At 34.9% G+C, this 17,414-nt stretch overlaps 1 protein-coding gene across 1 annotated transcript in view; it reads right to left on the bottom strand.

Moving 5' to 3' along the window:
• The window catches only part of LOC111515037 (cationic amino acid transporter 2), a 153,043-nt gene that overhangs the window by 113,738 nt on the left and 21,891 nt on the right, over positions 1-17,414 (bottom strand). The gene's annotated exons all lie outside the window — the stretch shown is intronic.

Here is a 17,414-nt window from a genome sequence, read left to right as displayed (position 1 = left end):
GAGCATAGCAAAAAATAAAAGCAAACATGTGAACCTACTCATGATTCAAGACATGTATTACGATGAAAGATGTGAGGATTCAATAAATGTCTATGATGTTACGTCACCAACCAGAAAACACTTTGTTTGGATAAAAGATCTATCTAGTTTGGTGAGTAATCAACTCAACAACCATAATGGAAAAAAAATATTTTTGCCATAGGTGTTTTCACTGTTTTTCCACGCAAGCTATGTTAGATAAACACCTTAAAGACTGTTCGAAGACAAAGGAATGCCTACCAAAATGGATGGAAAGCATATTTTGAGGTTCAAAAATTTCAAAAATAAAATTACATCGCCTTTCGTCATATATGCCGAGTGTATTGGTATCTGCACAAGATGGCAATAAATATCAACGACACATTCCGGCATCTATTGAATATTATGTGAAACGCTCTTATGATGATACTCTATCATTTTATCGATCATTTCGTGGTGAAAATTGTATGAAATGGTTTGCCGATGAGATAGGTCAGTTTGCTGAAGATGTTGCAACTGTGTTCCAGTGTCCATTTGATGTAGATATATCAGCCAGCCAGGAAACATTTTTTCAGGCAGCAACTCATTGTCATATATGTGACAAACCATTCAATATATCAGACAAAATAGTATGCGATCATAATCGTCTAATACCTAAAAATAATCAATCGCGGACCATCACACAATGAGTGCATTATAAACTATCAAGATGATCAAACAATTCCCATCGTGTTTCATAACTTATCAGGGTATGATGCACATTTTGTTATAGAAAATATTGCATTGGATCTCAATGGAAGTGTCGCCGTTTGGCCGATAACAAAGGAAAAGTATATTTCCTTCACTAAAAATATTTCTGGTAGCAAGATCCACTTCAGATTTTTTACCTCATTCAGATTCATGAGTTTTTCGCTGGATACGTTAGTATCATATCTATCAGATTTTCCAAATCTCATATCACAGTTCTCCAACCTCTCGAATGATAAAGAGTAGATTTTGACAAAAAAGGGTGTAATGCCGTATGACTATATCTATTCTTTCAAAAAATTCAATGAAGATTGTTTACCCCCTATCGAAACCTTTTACAACAAATTGGAGGGAAAACCGTGTCCTAGGAGTTCTTACTTACGTGCCAAACTGATATACTTCTAATATAAACACATTAGGAAAATATACGGATCTGTATTCGAAGACGGATGATATGCTTCTGGCTATATCTTCGAGCAGTTCCGCTCAAGTTGTCATAAAACTTACGGTTTGGATCCTGCCCATTATTTCACTCTGCCTGGCTATACATGGGATGCTATGTTATTCAAAACGAAACAGCAACTTGAACTTCTCACCGATGTAGATCAGCTGCTTTTTTTCGAAAAGGGAACAAGAGGTGGATTGAGTCAAGTTTGTTCCAAGCGAAGAGTCACAGCTAATAACAAATACATGGGTCACAATTATGATAGAGCCAAAGCTGACTCATACCTAATGTATTTCGATGTTAATAATCAATATGGTTGGGCAATGTCTCAATATCTACCATACGGCGGATTTGAGTGGATGGACACCAACATTGACATCACAACTGTGCCTGATGATGCCTCGGAAAGTTATATACCAGAAGTTGATATGGAGTATCCAAACAACCTTCACGATATGCGTAAGGATTTACCGTTCTGCCCCGATCATGTGGATCCTAAGACAAAAAAAAATTATGTGGATCATTACAGAAATCTCAAGCAGGCCTTAGAACATGGTCTCATTTTGAACAAGATTCATCGTGTTCTAAAGTTCAAGCAGTCCCCATGGTTGAAGCCCTACATAGATTTGAACACACGTTTGCGAACTGCTGCCTCAAATAATTTTGAGAAGAACCTATTCAAACTAATGAATAATGTATTTGATATGTATTGCTATCTTCAAAACTCAATGTTTGTCCCATATATATAAATATTTGTTTCAGGGAAAACTATGGAAAATCTGAGTTGGGATGGGCGATATGGTGCCAAAGCCAGAATCTCCAATCCACGGTTCAAGAGTTTGACTGTCTTCGATGAAAACTTGACTGCCATTGAATTGGGAAAATCCGAAATATTCTTCAACAAACCTATATATGTTGGAATAGTAGTACTGGATTTGGCAAAGTTGACCACATATAATTTCCATTATGAGTACATGGCTCCTAGGTATAGAGAAAATTTTTGCGCAGTTTATACTGACACGGACAGTTTGATTTATGAAATTATAAATTATGATCCATATGAGATGATGAAAAATGATTGTCATCAGTATTTCGGTACTAGCGATTATCAATCAGATATCATTTACAATATTCCCCGAACGAATAAGAAAGTGATTGGATTGATGAAGTATGAGAACAACGGAAAGCTTATGATCGCCTTTATTGGACTCAGATCTGAATTATACCCAACTAAAACTGCAACGTCAGAAGATCAAATCACTGATCTGAAAAAAAGATTGAAGCAGGAGAATTATGAAATCAAACAAATTATGGCCAATTTCGGAGTATCCAAGAAAGCGAAGGGCGTTAAACATAATGTTGTCAAAACAAAAATCGCTTTCGAAGATTACGTGGCCTGTTTGGAAAATTGTACCGAAATAGCAATCACACAAAAATTATTAAAATCCTATAAGCATAGGGTGGATTTAACATAACAAACGAAGATTGCTCTGAATCCTAACGATGATAAACGCTATATAATTCCCGAAACCTACCATACTCTTCCATGGAGACATTACTCAATTCAAAATATATGAATATAGATGATAACAATATCAACTTCAAATTATTCTCGTCTCAAATGAACGGTTCTATGCACGAGTGAAAATCACATATCAAAGTTTTTGTTAACATATTATCCTGTTGCTGAAATACAGGTGTATTTTTGTGAGTCAAAGCAGAACTATTGGAAAAATGAACCCCACTATCATTTATTTCAGATTGAATCATACACCTATTTTCTTCCGAGAGAGGTTTTATATAGGGCAATTGGCCATGTTTTTCTCCTCTATAATCTAAAAAACAAACATCCGGCAGCTCTACCTCCAGGGTGGCGTGGAAACGAGCAAAAAAAACTGTTTTAACGATGAAACTCACAATCTGATGATATCAACCCCTTGTATTCATTTTTTATGGTATTATATCTTGGTCTCTTCCTTTGAAGGGCTTATAAGTATCTATTAAGTCGATGTATTTCCTGAAATTATCAAATTAACTTTTCCGTCATATTTTTTGTTTACAGACAACAATAAAAAATATTTATATATTATGTAAGTCTTGTTCATTATATATTTTTGGTAAACATTTTGTAAGAAACTGTTTTGAATCATTAGTTAACTTGAATGTGTTTTTATTGATGTTCAAAAAATTTTTTGATAGAAACATACTTTTTCTATGACATACATCATCTTGTAGAATCAAAACCATAACACGGACTTCACGACGATAGATGAAATAACCATTAAATCATCTTGTATGAAAGCTGTTTGGAAAAGTGTGTAACTGAAACTGGTTTTGATCTATTTCACCACCAAAATAACCAAAAACATAACCATTGAATCATCTGTATGAAAGCTGTTTGGAAAAGTGTGTAACTGAAACTAGTTTTGATCTATTTCAGTCTAAGATCAATTCAAAAGTAACATGAATACATATTGTTGATATAAAGAGACGAAATCACGCATAAAAATTCAGTTTTGACCAAATTGCAGTATATTCCATAGCAGAGCACTCCATTAATTATGAATCTCGATATTACAGAAAATGCCAAGTCGAACAAACATATTATTATCAGCAAACCCTCTTCAATATTAGTCTTTATTGAGGTGGAAATCTTTCATAATTACCAATCAACCACATCTATCCTCCCACTATTCTACATAAATATCTTCAATTACATAAAAAGTCAAATATGCAGCTACATAATTGAAAATTGGTATGATGGAGATTGCTATCATAGTGTTCGAATGAAACGTGCTAGAGTGAAGAAGCGGGTTTACATCTCTGCCCATGGTTTGCAGACCTGTTTCGGGCAGTTTGGCCACTCGTTTGGCCACTCGACTTTACGTTCATTATAGATCCGAACAGTGAATTAGAAACAGCACTACCTAGCGGGGAAAACTTTGCGTTGGAAGTGATGTTACCGAATATGAATATGAATAAAATTTGCTATTGAGACACATGTCTTATGGAATCATAGTATATCAGAAAAATGAATTCCTATGACGATATATCTCTGAAACATTATATTTACAGGAACAACAGTAAAAATGTTGACAAAAATGTTTATCGCGTTATTACAGTATTCAATTCGATAGCGACAAGTTGCATTACTGTATCTTTATGCAGCGAGTAAATGTTATACTGATTAAAAGAATAGAGAAACCAATATGTATTGGTTCTATTCCATCTCATGTATTGGAATAGAATGCTAGTTTGTATCAAACTCCTAGTATTGCACTTCTGATGGATACATCATACTGTTCTGTTTAAAATCTGTTTTTACGTTAATAAGCTGTCACCCCCATACGAACGGCAACTCTCAGAAGTTGAGAAACTTGTGCGAGCTAAGGACTAAAGAGGTCTTACCTTTTAACGTGTGATTCCTAACACGGTTGCAGAATCATCGCAGCTTCAACCAGATAAATTCTCTCGAGAAAAATACTACAACATGAGCATAAGCATGCATGGTGTGAAGCATGCGTGTGTATGTACAAAAAATGTGTGCATTATGTAATATTTGGGGACTCACAAACCAGTATAGCAGGACATCGACAGAAAATGACCACGTAGTCAAGTTGAAGATCAAACTCAACTTCAAAGTCAGATTATGAAATGGTGGAGGGAAGGAATCAGTTTTCAGGTTGAAGTGTGGAAATACCTCCTTTTCAGTTGAATACACGCTCACGTGTATTGGCTTGAATCTTGGATAATATTGGGTTTTGAGAACAAGATAGTAATACATTTCAAATTGAAACATGTGTAATGCGACATGTAAAAGTTCATGTCGAGAATATATTAAGGTGTGAAAAATATGTCTTTTTTGCTGTAAAATGGTGTGTTGTGACTATATGCATTGTTTTGGAGAACGTCCAAACCCCGTTTAGCAAAGAATGAACGTTGTATTCATTTTCACAGTTAAACCACACTCCACCGTCAGATATTGCAATATAGTGTTGCATTTCAAATGATTAGATTGTATTGCAATACATGAAAGTTCTTGTTAGGCGAGCATATGCGTGTGTGAGAAATATCAATCTATTCTACTGCAAAATGGCATGACCCTACGCATCTCTTTTGGAAACTCCGCAAATCTACGTCTAGCATAACCTGGGCAGTGAATAATCTCACGTTCAGTTTCAAGCTCAAATCAAACTGCTCTGTCAGATCTTGACATGGTGGGGGAGAAACAGACCAAAGTGAGAACAAACCTGCTTTCCAGTTGAAATCATATCAATATCATCTACTATATGGCTTCAGATTTGTAATAAATTATGTTTCGAAAAGAAAAACGTAGTGCGACATTTTAAATTATCACATCATTTTCAAGCATACGGAAGTTCATGTAGGGCATGCATATTTGTGAGAATTATCAGTCTGTTCTCCTGTAAAATGTCAAGTGTTCACACTACATGTCTATAGATCTCCGTCTAGCATGACATTGGCGGAGAAGTCAAAGTCAAATTTTAGTCATCATTTTTGATACATGAATGTATATATGACACGTCACATTTTATAAAAGATATTTTATCTTATAGCACTTATATCAATAAGTAAATTTCATTTAGATCTAGGGACGTCACAATGTTGTGTCATCGGCATACATGAATACTCGACCCTCGAGAAAATCCTAGTATTTAGTTTCAAGGCTAAACCAAACTTCATCATCAGATTTTGCCAATGTGTGGAAAAAAAAGAGACCAAAGTGAGGCGATACCCACATTTCAGTTGAAGTTACGTCAATATCATCTACTATGTTGCTTCAAATTGAAATGATAATATGTCATATATGTCAAAAAAAAACTTTCATCGTGAAAAAAAGTGTTATTCACCGTGAAAAAAATTGTTTTTTTTCACTGTCGAAATAATTGACAATTCATAACAATAAGAGAGATCCACAGAATTTGCAGTTCGGCCACTTTTCATCAAAATAAGGAAAATATTCGCATTTGAAGAAATTTTCTGACAACTGTCATATTTTAAAATAAGTTCGTCAAATTCAGGAAGTGAAAAAATCATTCAATTCAAGTGGACCAGTTCAACTAAAAGCTAAGTATTTTTAAAATATATCTTTTATATATAAAACACATATTTTGCTCACTTTAAACCGTAGTTGTATATCATTCATTTCAATGACTGCTAACGATGGCCTTTCTCTTGATAACAAATTCTGTGAAATTTGTGAAAAATCCTTTAAAACAACGAAAGGTCTCAAAATTCATAATGGTAGAGTTCATAAAATTTCTAATACAAAATCCTCTTTGAATGAATCAGCTTTCACACAAGCTGTCGATTCTGTTCTGTTGCCTCATTCTAATAAAGATACGTCATTCAATACTACGTTTCATGAAAAATTGTCCTCATTGAAACGATCCAGTCACATTATAAAAAGGATTCCTAAATCTGCAAGAAATTGCTCTGCCTCTGCCCTTTGCGAAATTATAGAAGAATGCTTACATACAAACTCTCCAACAAGCTGGGAAAACTTGTTAACTTTTCCTTATACTTTGTTCTCCATCCCACATGCCAAGGACTCCCGTAGATCTCTCGCATCTCTCATAAAGAAAAACATCAAACTTCTCAATTCCAAGACCAATGTCATTCCATCTCAAATCGATGAAAGGAAATATAACCAAAACTTTTGTAAGCTTGTTTTGAGTAAAATAGCTGATGGTGACATTAGGTCAGCTATCAGAATCTTGAGCTCAAGTGATACGTTGGCCGAATACGATGAATCCACACTTTCAGTTCTACGATCAAAACACCCTCGATCAGATTCCTCCACACATTCTCTGGATTCGCAACTATCACACGATTTTTCAGAGTTTCCGGTGTTCCAATTTTCAGAACATGAAGTATCGGAGGCAATTAAATCTTTTCGTTCTGGTTCTGCTGGTGGTTTGGATTCTTTCCGCCCTAGTCATATGCAAGACCTCATTAGTCACAGCTCTGGAAATTCAGGACAGAAACTTCATTTTTACTGGTAGGGTTTCTCCAGAAATTTGTCCTATACTTTTTGGCGCTTCACTGTGTGCTCTTCGGAAAAAAGATGAAGGAATAAGACCGATTGCCGTCGGTACCTTTTATCGTCGATTGGTAGCTAAACTTGATTGTATGAGGATTAAAGACGAACTAGGATCGATGTTACGTCCACTACAGTTTGGTTTCGGTACTGCAGGTGGATGTGAAGCTGTTGCTCATGCTGCTCGTAGATATATTAATCTTCATCCAAATCCTGATAGAAACACCATGCTTCGTAAGGTTAAAGATTCGTTTCCAGGATTATATCCCTTCTTAAGTCAGTGTTACAAATCAGCCTCCTGTTTGAGTTTTGGTGAACATCTGATTCTGTCTGAGAGAGGTGTTCAACAAGGTGATCCTTTAGGACCTGCTCTTTTTTGTCTGACCATCAACGAACTTACTAGAAGCTTATCATCCGAATTTAATTGTTGGTATTTGGATGATGGCTCAATCGCTGGCGATGAAAATAGTGTTTCAAAGGATTTGGAAAAAATCATTGATTATTCAAAACATCTTGGACTTGAACTAAATTTTGAAAAATGCGAGTTGATTACTCTTTCAACTCCGAATAATATTTCCGAATCCATTTTGAAATTGGCTCCTGGCATAAGAATTTTGGAAAAGTCTAAATGGAGTCTTCTGGGTGCTCCTCTCTCTAAAGATTCACTTTCAGAACATCTTCGAGAAAAATGAGAATCACTCAAATTGCTGACCACCAGATTGAATGAACTTCCAAAACACGTTGCATTTTTTCTTTTGAAAAATTGTTTGGCGATTCCAAAACTCATGTACGCCCTCAGATGTTCCCCCACTTGGTCAAGTCAGTTAGAACTTGACGAATTTGATAATTTACTCCGCCACACGACGGAATATGTTACAAACAATCATTTCAATAATGATTCATGGCTCCAAGCAACTCTTCCTGTAAACCTTGGCGGATTAGGGCTACGTTCGGCTTCTTACTTAGCTTTACCAGCGTTTCTGTCATCAGTCAATAGTGTTTCCGATCTTATCGATTCCATCCTTCCTTCCATATTTATCAATATCAAAGACGTTTTTTATTCTGAAGGTGAATCACTTTGGCATGCTGCAACTAATATTGCTCCTCCTACAGATAAAAAGAAAATACAAAGTGTATGGGACCGACCTCTCCTGAACATTATAACTGATAAACTTCTGAAATCTACAAGTGTATACGATAAGGCTCGTCTGAAAGGAGCAATGATCAAGGAATCGGGTGCTTGGCTGAATGCTTTACCTGTTGCATCTCTTGGAACACTATTAGACGATGAATCTTTCAGAATAGCAATAGGACTTAGGATGGGTTCATCTATTTGTGTTTCTCATACTTGTGTTTGCGGTAGTATAGTTGATGAGAAAGGTACACATGGTTTGAGTTGCAGGAGAAGTGCAGGGCGTATATCTCGACATCACCAAGTGAACGACATATTGAAAAGAGCTATGTTGTCAGCGGATGTTCCTGCAATTCTGGAACCCTTAGGTACCAGTCGAGATGATGGTGAACGACCAGATGGCATGTCTCTCATACCATGGAAATACGGTAAACCTGTGGTATGGGACTTTACTTGCGTTGACACGGTCGCGGCTTCCCATCTAGCCGAAAGTTCCAAGTCTGCTGGAACTGCAGCATTGTCTGGCGAGAAATTGAAAAGGAAAAAATACCAAAATCTTGGAAACAACTATCTGTTCCATCCAGTAGCGGTTGAAACTTTTGGTGTTTATGGCCCGGAGTCTCTGTTATTCGTTCATGAACTCGGAAGAAGAATAGGCCAAGCAACGAAAGATCACCGTTCTACATCTTTTTTGTTAGAAAAAATTGGTATTGCTATTCAACGTGGCAATGCTGCTTCAGTACTTGGAACTATTCCTCCTTCACATAATTTTGATGAGATCATGCATTGCCCTAATTTCAGTACGGAACTGAAACCTCTTCGAAACAAGCCAAAATATGTGGATATTCATCAGTCTCCTATCAAGGTTAATTCACAAGTGATTGATCCACTTTCTTCTTTTTCAGTGCGGTCAGTGGACTCAGGTCATTCTTGGCCCCAAAAAATGAGTTGCATTCCTCGTAGAATTGGTACCATTTCAGTGGAAGCGCTTCTTGAAGCAAGAGCCGAATCGATCCCTCTACGAAACCCTTTTTCACTTGGAAGGATCGATCGGAGCTTGAGAAATGGTTCTTATGGAGATTCTGTGAAACGTGTTCTTCCTTACGAATCAGTAGAGAGTTGTCCTGAAAATCTAGAGAAGAAAATTGGATTGGATAATTTAGGAAACACTTGTTACATGAATAGCATTTTATAAGTGTTGTTCATGACGAAGAATTTCAAGAACGAAGTTTTAATGATGAACGAGAACGAGAATGTTTCCTGCTTATTCATCAAACTCAAACAACTGTTCATGCAGCTGCAGTTTCGTAAGAAGGTATCATCTTTTTCTCCAACCGATTTCCTGGAGTCTTTGAAGTCCACTAGATACTCGTTAGGACAACAAGAGGATTGTTCCGAATTCTTGAGGTTCTTGTTGAATATTCTTCGTGAGCAAAACAATAGCAAAATCAATACTCCCAGCCGCTCTGGACTGAATGATTCCGTACAACCCATCTCGTCTTGTGTTTGTAAATCTTTTGCTGGAAAAATCCTCACTTGTTTACTTTGTGGTAAATGTTCAAGAAGTACTGAAAACTTATGTGAATTTCTGGAACTTCATCTAGCTTTTCCTAATACGACTAATTACCAGTCCGTGCAAAGCTTATTGTTAAATCATCTGAAAATGGAATTTTTAACAGTAAATGATCAACTGTTGATCATCACCTGTTGAATGTGGTCATTATTACGCCTTGGTCAAAGAAGAAACGGACTGGTTTAAGTTTGACGATAGTCGTGTCACGAAGTGTTCTGGCGATGCATTGAATTTATTGGAGCCTCTGGAGACACCCTACATTTTGTTTTATGAGAGAGAGGACATTGTTAGATCAAGATCTTCAGATGATGTGGTGCTGCAGGTTTTTTCGGGTTTACCTGCAGCTGAAAAAGCAAATGCGCCACTGGAATCAATGAAGTCGACCCGGAGCGCCAATTAATTTTTATTGTTGTATTTATTTTATTTTTAATGTCATAAAGAACTATTATTTTTAATAAATTATATTTCAAGAAAAAATATAGTGTAGCATTTTGTACCACATATTTAATATATGTGGTACCTAGCTCATGTTAGACATGCATATGCGTGAGAAATGTCAGTCTGTTCTCCTGTAAAATGTTATGTGTTGAGTCTACGCATCTGTTCTGGGGCAGATAATAACCTTGCATTTATTTCAAAGTCAAACCAAACTTGACGGGTGAATCTGGCAATGACAGGCGAATGAATTTATTTTCGATCAAAGTGATGGCACATCCTACTTTTCAGTTATAGTTACGCTGATGTCATATGATGTGAAGGTCGAAACGGAATGCAAAAGCTACGTGCAATATCAAAATCGACAAGTTTTTGTCATACGGGACCAATAAATACAGGCACAAACTATAGAAAATCGGCTCATCAAAGCAGTTGTCTCTTTCGATAATTTCTAAATTGTAACCAAACCTCAAGATTTTTCCAAATCCTAATATATTTATTTTTCTTCCGAATATGTATTCTGTAATTTAATTTCACTCTCTTCAGTGTTTTCCGTACATATAATAGACCAAAATAATAACTGTTCTTTTATTCGTCATCATGAATATAACATTGCACAAGATTCAGATCTTAAATTCCTTCGGATAGTTACAAGCAGCAAGAATTCACTCTGAACTCTCATTTCTTATCACTTGTACTTCATTTGGATTGTTTCATGTTGAATCATTTGAATATATGCAATGAACTTTTCTCATAACTTATCTCTAATTATTTTATAACCTTCAACTTTGCAGTCCGACGCGGGCCTCAATAGTTCAATGAGGTTTGAAAGCGAAAATGTAAGGACTCATTTTGCTATAATAGGGAGAATTTCTGTCAATTGTTATATTTATCCAATTCGCCCTAACCATACCTTGGAACAGCTCAAGTTGATAATTTTCAGACTAATAATTCACGAGACTCTACAATACCATCTATACAAATTCACGTTATTTAACTCTCTTCAGTTCACCCTACTTTGCTACCCACTAGAGATGCCTGACGTCACAGCCAAGCCCACCTCCCAACTAGATGCGATAACAGATGTCGATACGAACAGGCAGTGGTCGTTGCGCTCTCGGAGAGGGCAGACGTTAGCACAGTCCTCAGCCGCCTGCGTGTCACCATCGATAGCGAGGCTAGAGCGATGCGTTACGTCACAGCCTTCACTGCTTCGAGAGAGGTGAGGGCACACCGATGAATACGCATTACTCAGCCACACGTCGTGGAGTGAACATCTTGCTCTCTTATTATTGAACGGTTACTGCTGTGACGTCACACCACTACTAACTTGGTGGGCTCACATCGATGGAACATTCATTACTTGAAGGATCTTCGAAGTATACAGACGTATGTTTGTACATAGACAAGCACATGATGAAACCCTGTACCGTTCATTCTCACACACACACACACACACACACCAATCAAATGTAATTACGTCACTATGTCACACACACACACACAAAATCTCATATGAAAAAAATTCTGAACGATCCATGCACCAGACCCTTCTAGGTCTATTCGCCTTGATGGTACTAAACAACAACAACAAAAAAAGCAATTAATACGTCATAGTGGTGGGGGGAGGCCCAGAATCGGCTGTAATCTGTGATGTACACATACCACCTATGCACCAGACATATTTTTCAAGGTCATATGCACCATACATATTTTTCAAGGTCGCATGCACCAGACATATTTTTCAAGGTCACATGAGTCGGTCTAGGTCATCCACCCCACGTGAAGTCATAGTGGTGGGGGGGGCCCAGAACCGGCTATAATCTACTACTTCGGACATTGAAAGATTTATCATCTAAACTCTGTCCATTCCAAGCAACGAAGTGCTCCAAAACATAGTGCACGTGATCTCCCAGACAAGGCTGCTTGTACAGAGTCGCAATAAGAAACGACCGAAATATTATTTATTTTCTTAATAATATGCGGCTGGGTATAGGAAAATCAATCAAAGTTTAACTAATGAAAAGACAAAAACAATTTTCCATATTTAACATTAAATGAGCTATAAAAATATGGGGGCAACTGGTAAACAGTCTTTGATTTCAAAATGACGTTCTAGCGTATAAATTAAAAAAAAAAGTCTTTTTGTCATTTAAGACAGCGATATACCTGAAAAAATTAATTCCGTCAGCCGATTGCGGTTGAATCTGATTGGCCAGCGTAAGGAGGCTTGTTTATTTTACTCAATAGAAGCAAATGTGCGTGGTGATCATACTTCGATCACGCATCTATCGCTGTTTGGGTTGCTTTATTTGTTGGATGGATACAGTTTAGATATATTTGTTTCCCGCTACCTGGAATATAAGTTTCCCAGAAAAATCGAAGTAATCCACATAATGGTAATAAAGACAATGTGTTCAGATAAATGATAACGGTGCGTTTTGATCAAAGCGGCAGCCTACTCTATGGCCGATTCGGCCCAAATCGCCTTGTACCTATGTCATTGGACTTGAAGTATAAATCGAAAAAATTGTTTTATGTTGTAGATACATTTTCCAAAGCTAATGAAACTTTTCCATTCGGTGATTCAAAATAATTTCAACGAGAAACATCGAAAGACTTTTAGACCTGTTAGTAGATATAGTTAAGAAGTCCATGTCATGATAGGTTTGCTTAGCGCGTGCCGTTCAAGTCACCCGTCAATTCCCAGACTCGAAATAAATATTTTTTTTTTAACGAGCAGGTATCGAGCCTGCGCCGGTGATAATGCCCAAAAGGACACTAATGACTGAACCATACTTTTACCCCATCTTTTAGTTCTTATTTAATAGTGAGGAAAAAATTGGTCATTAATTCGCCTGTAGATGTAAATTTAGGATGTTTCGTTACACCAGGAAAAAAATATGACTTATACATTTGATAAATATAAAGTTTGTTCAAGAAATAATTGAATGTAATTTGAAAATAGTCATTTTTCAGGTTTTAATAAATTTTTCAGCCAATCAACTCGAGATTCATTTTTAAGTCATCAATTAAATATATTGGTTCAAGGTCGCTTCAGTAAAAAAATCGGCCGATTGCAATTTATCGTCACTGAAAGTCTAAATAACTGGCCTATTATTTCCATATTGTTTCCAAACTGTAGATACTTAGTACAGAACAAAAATATTTGACTTTTTTTCATTTATTTGTTGTTTGTCTGCCAAATTGCGTACTTTAGAATTAGATTATTAAATGCATTTTATGGCTTGTTCTATATAGATTAGTTTTCGTTTAAAGAAAATTAAGAAGTAGGTACTATTGAAATGATTATTTTATTTAGATAGGACTTTCGAAACATTAGTCGTTAATGAATTAATATGGCCGATACCAAAAAAATCCTATGATTCACTGCTGTATATAATTTTTTTATTCATTGAGTCAATTGCAATTTTACTTGCTGAAAATTACTTTTTTTATTCGAAGTTATGAATTCTAGAAGACTCCATCACATTTTGATTTTATCGAAACTGACTCTGAATATGAATATAATTGCTATTGAAACAGAATAATTGCTAACTATTAGGTTGTTTCAAAAGTTTTGTCATTTGATTTTGTAACTCCATATCTCAATAAATATTTATTCTACTGTGTCGTAGTATACTCGTATACTGATCGATATAGAATTTTGTACTGTATACGTATACTAATAGAATTATACTACACTTGGTATCAGTAATGACTTACAAAAAATATTGATTTTTTTGGTGTTAACTGCATCGACAACTATGGTAATTAGTCTCGATTCTGGGTAGGCCATTTTAATAACTCTTCAACCCACCTAGGAAGCATTACGGATATTAGAGGTCCCACAGCCTTGTAACGGAGCTGAATTATGCCATAAATATTAATTGATAAAACAAATGCAAAATTTTACATGATAGATAACAACTGATGAAAGTCTTTTAGTGCGTGTAGGATTGATTTTATAGGAAGTTTTAAATCGGACAAATCTCCTGATCATAACTATTATGAAAAGTTACAACATATTTTTTTTTTGAATTGAAGAGGTTATATTTTTAGGAGTGATTAATTTTTGGGAAAGAAAATTTTTAGCTTTCTACTACTCCATCTGATACAAAAAAAGGAATGAGAGAATCTTCCAAAGAAAGGAAGGAAGTAATCAATTTGAGAATAAATAACTCTATACATGAATGTGTAGATCATGCAAAGAAGTAACTTTCAGACACAAACTGAAAGAAAGTCCTCCTGAAACAGCTACTTTCATATAAACATTGAATTACACGAAAGAAAAAAATTCTTTCGAAACAAATACTTCTATATGAACACTGAATTATACAGAAGATACTTTTCTCTACTCAGTTTGTATTTCAAACATTTGTTGTGGAATAAGAATCAGATATCATTCACATGAGTTCTACTTTGAATGAATGGTAATAAATTGTACTCACATGGAACACTGTCACCCTCACCTTAAGACACTTGCCCTAAGGCTCTTCAGTACCGAATTGGATAACATTATAGAAAATACACACACTTCATTCATGAATTACGATTTTGAATGTCTCGGAATAAGCTTGATCTGCTTATGTCATCGATGACATCGTAATGACATTCATTCACCTATTTGATTTAATCCCAGCCAAGAGGAATCTTATTTGAATTGAAATAGTTATATTTTTGGGAGTGATTAATTTTTGGGAAAGAAAGTTTTTGGCTTTCTACTACTCCATCTGATACAAAAAAAAGGAATGAGAGAATTTTCCAATCTATATAATTCAGTGTTCATATAGAAGTATTTGTTTCGAAAGAATTTTTTTCTTTCGTGTAATTCAATGTTTATATGAAAGTAGCTATTTCAGGAGGACTTTCTTTCAGTTTGTGTCTGAAAGTTACTTCTTTGCATGATCTACACATTCATGTATAGAGTTACTTATTCTCAAATTGATTACTTCCTTCCTTTCTTTGGAAGATTCTCTCATTCCTTTTTTTGTATCAGATGGAGTAGTAGAAAGCCAAAAACTTTCTTTCCCAAAAATATATTTTTTTATTTTACCTAGTGAATAACTTATGATTATTTGAACAATTGAATGCATTTCAAATCCAATGTAAACAAATTTTCAATCTATTTCATAAAACTGATTTCGTGACCCGGAAATTCTTGATAAGAAAATTATCTATATAAAATCGGCGTCGCATAGTTGTGTAAACGCACAATTCAATGACGTCTGAATTATTCGGATTCAAAAGGAAGGACAATTAGGTGTCCGATTTTTTAAACACCATAAAAAACGAGACTTTAAGTGAAATTTTGATTAGATACTTACACAAGCGTAGGTATGGGGTGGTGTGCTGTCTGGCCAAAGAATCCCTTCTACCCATTAGTTTTCTTAGGTATTTTTTTTAAACCTGCTAATTTTTACTACTGCTAATAAAATGCTCATCATAGCTGAATGGATTCGTAATAATAATTCGAAAAATATGCTGAAAGTTCAAACCCGCCCGTAAAAAATGCAAAAGTTGAAGATTTCCAAATAGAACCAAATTATTCAAAAATTATTTCTGACAGTGTTAAAGGAAAAACAATTATAGAGAAAAACATTTCCTAAAATATATTTTTAAAAACTTCTCCAATGATTTAATGGCGAAAAGGGAAGTGTTGTGAAAGTGATGGCCGTTTCAAACTGCACTTTCCGAATAGAATAGACTTGTCTTTCTTAAATCGAGGTAATGCTTACATATATAACTCGATGGAACTCGGGAAGCTGGCGGAAAAACTCCCGAAAACACATGGCATTCTAGAAGTTTCGAGAGGAGACAATTTATAGATGATCACTCCTTTCGTTTTTTTTTTCTTCCAAATTTTTCATAGTAAGTGAATTATTTTCACTGTTTCGATTTCATTTTTCCGAACGTATGAAATAATCACCCTTTTTGGATTTTTTTCACATTATTATGGGTGATGAATTGTAATTTTCTCTCATTTTTCTAAAGCATTTCCAATCAAAAATCAAAGTAACCGTAGTTATTAACGGCTGCATCTTTGAAATGAAGCCATGAATAAATTCGTAATTATTGTTGTTAATTACTTTTATCTATTGATTTATAACATTCTTTAAAAAATAGATATTTTTTGCACATTTTATTTCTAACGTTTTTTAATCTTTTTTTTTCTGAATCTAGCTAAAAACATAATATTCAACAAATACTCGTAATGAGTTATTTATTCAATGATAAAATTTAACTTTGCCTGGTTTGGTGATCCAAAATTTTTTTTTCTGTCGGTTGGGAAAGGGATCAAAAATGTTCGTAGATAAACAAGTTAGTTTTATTCCAACGTTTCGGACTTTATTAAATCCATCATTAGAACTCTATAATACAATAATTTAATGAGTGAACAGTATATGCCAATATATATTGCAAAATTCATAAAGTTCATACAATCTCATATTATGTAAAAGATAAACAAACAGGTGTACTTACCAAACATTGGTTTTTTGACATAGATAACTAATGTTTGGTAAGTGCACCTGTTTGTTTCTCTTTCACATAATATGAGATTGTATAAACTTTATAATAAATTTTGCAATTAGTATTGGCATATACTGTTCACTTATTAAATTATTTTATTATAGAGCCCTGATGATGGATTTAATACAGTCCGAAACGTTTGCATAAAACTAAATTGTTCATCTACGAACATTTTCGATCCCTTTTCCAACCAATAGAAAAACCGCATTTGATAAAATTTAATTTGTATAAAAACATATTTTTTTAAATATATTTTGTAGTTCAAAGATAATTTGTTTTTAAATATTTTCAGAACAACTAACTTTCAAAATTGAATCAACAAATAATTCTAATAAAAAAGGATTACCAGTGAAATGGTGCAAGTGGTAGCTAGTGTTCCTGACTCACTATTCAAAGATCTTTGGTTCGACTACTACTTAAAAATATATTTGAAATGATATAATTTAAGGGGCGTAAACAATCAATCTACTGT

Source organism: Leptinotarsa decemlineata, unplaced genomic scaffold, assembly GCF_025532065.1.
Source record: "Leptinotarsa decemlineata unplaced genomic scaffold, Ldec_3_MD MMD2_P_RNA_scaffold_9, whole genome shotgun sequence".
Lineage (NCBI taxonomy): Eukaryota > Metazoa > Arthropoda > Insecta > Coleoptera > Chrysomelidae > Leptinotarsa > Leptinotarsa decemlineata.
The sequence above is the reverse complement of the archived record's forward strand: the minus strand, read 5'-3'. Positions and strand labels throughout refer to the sequence as shown.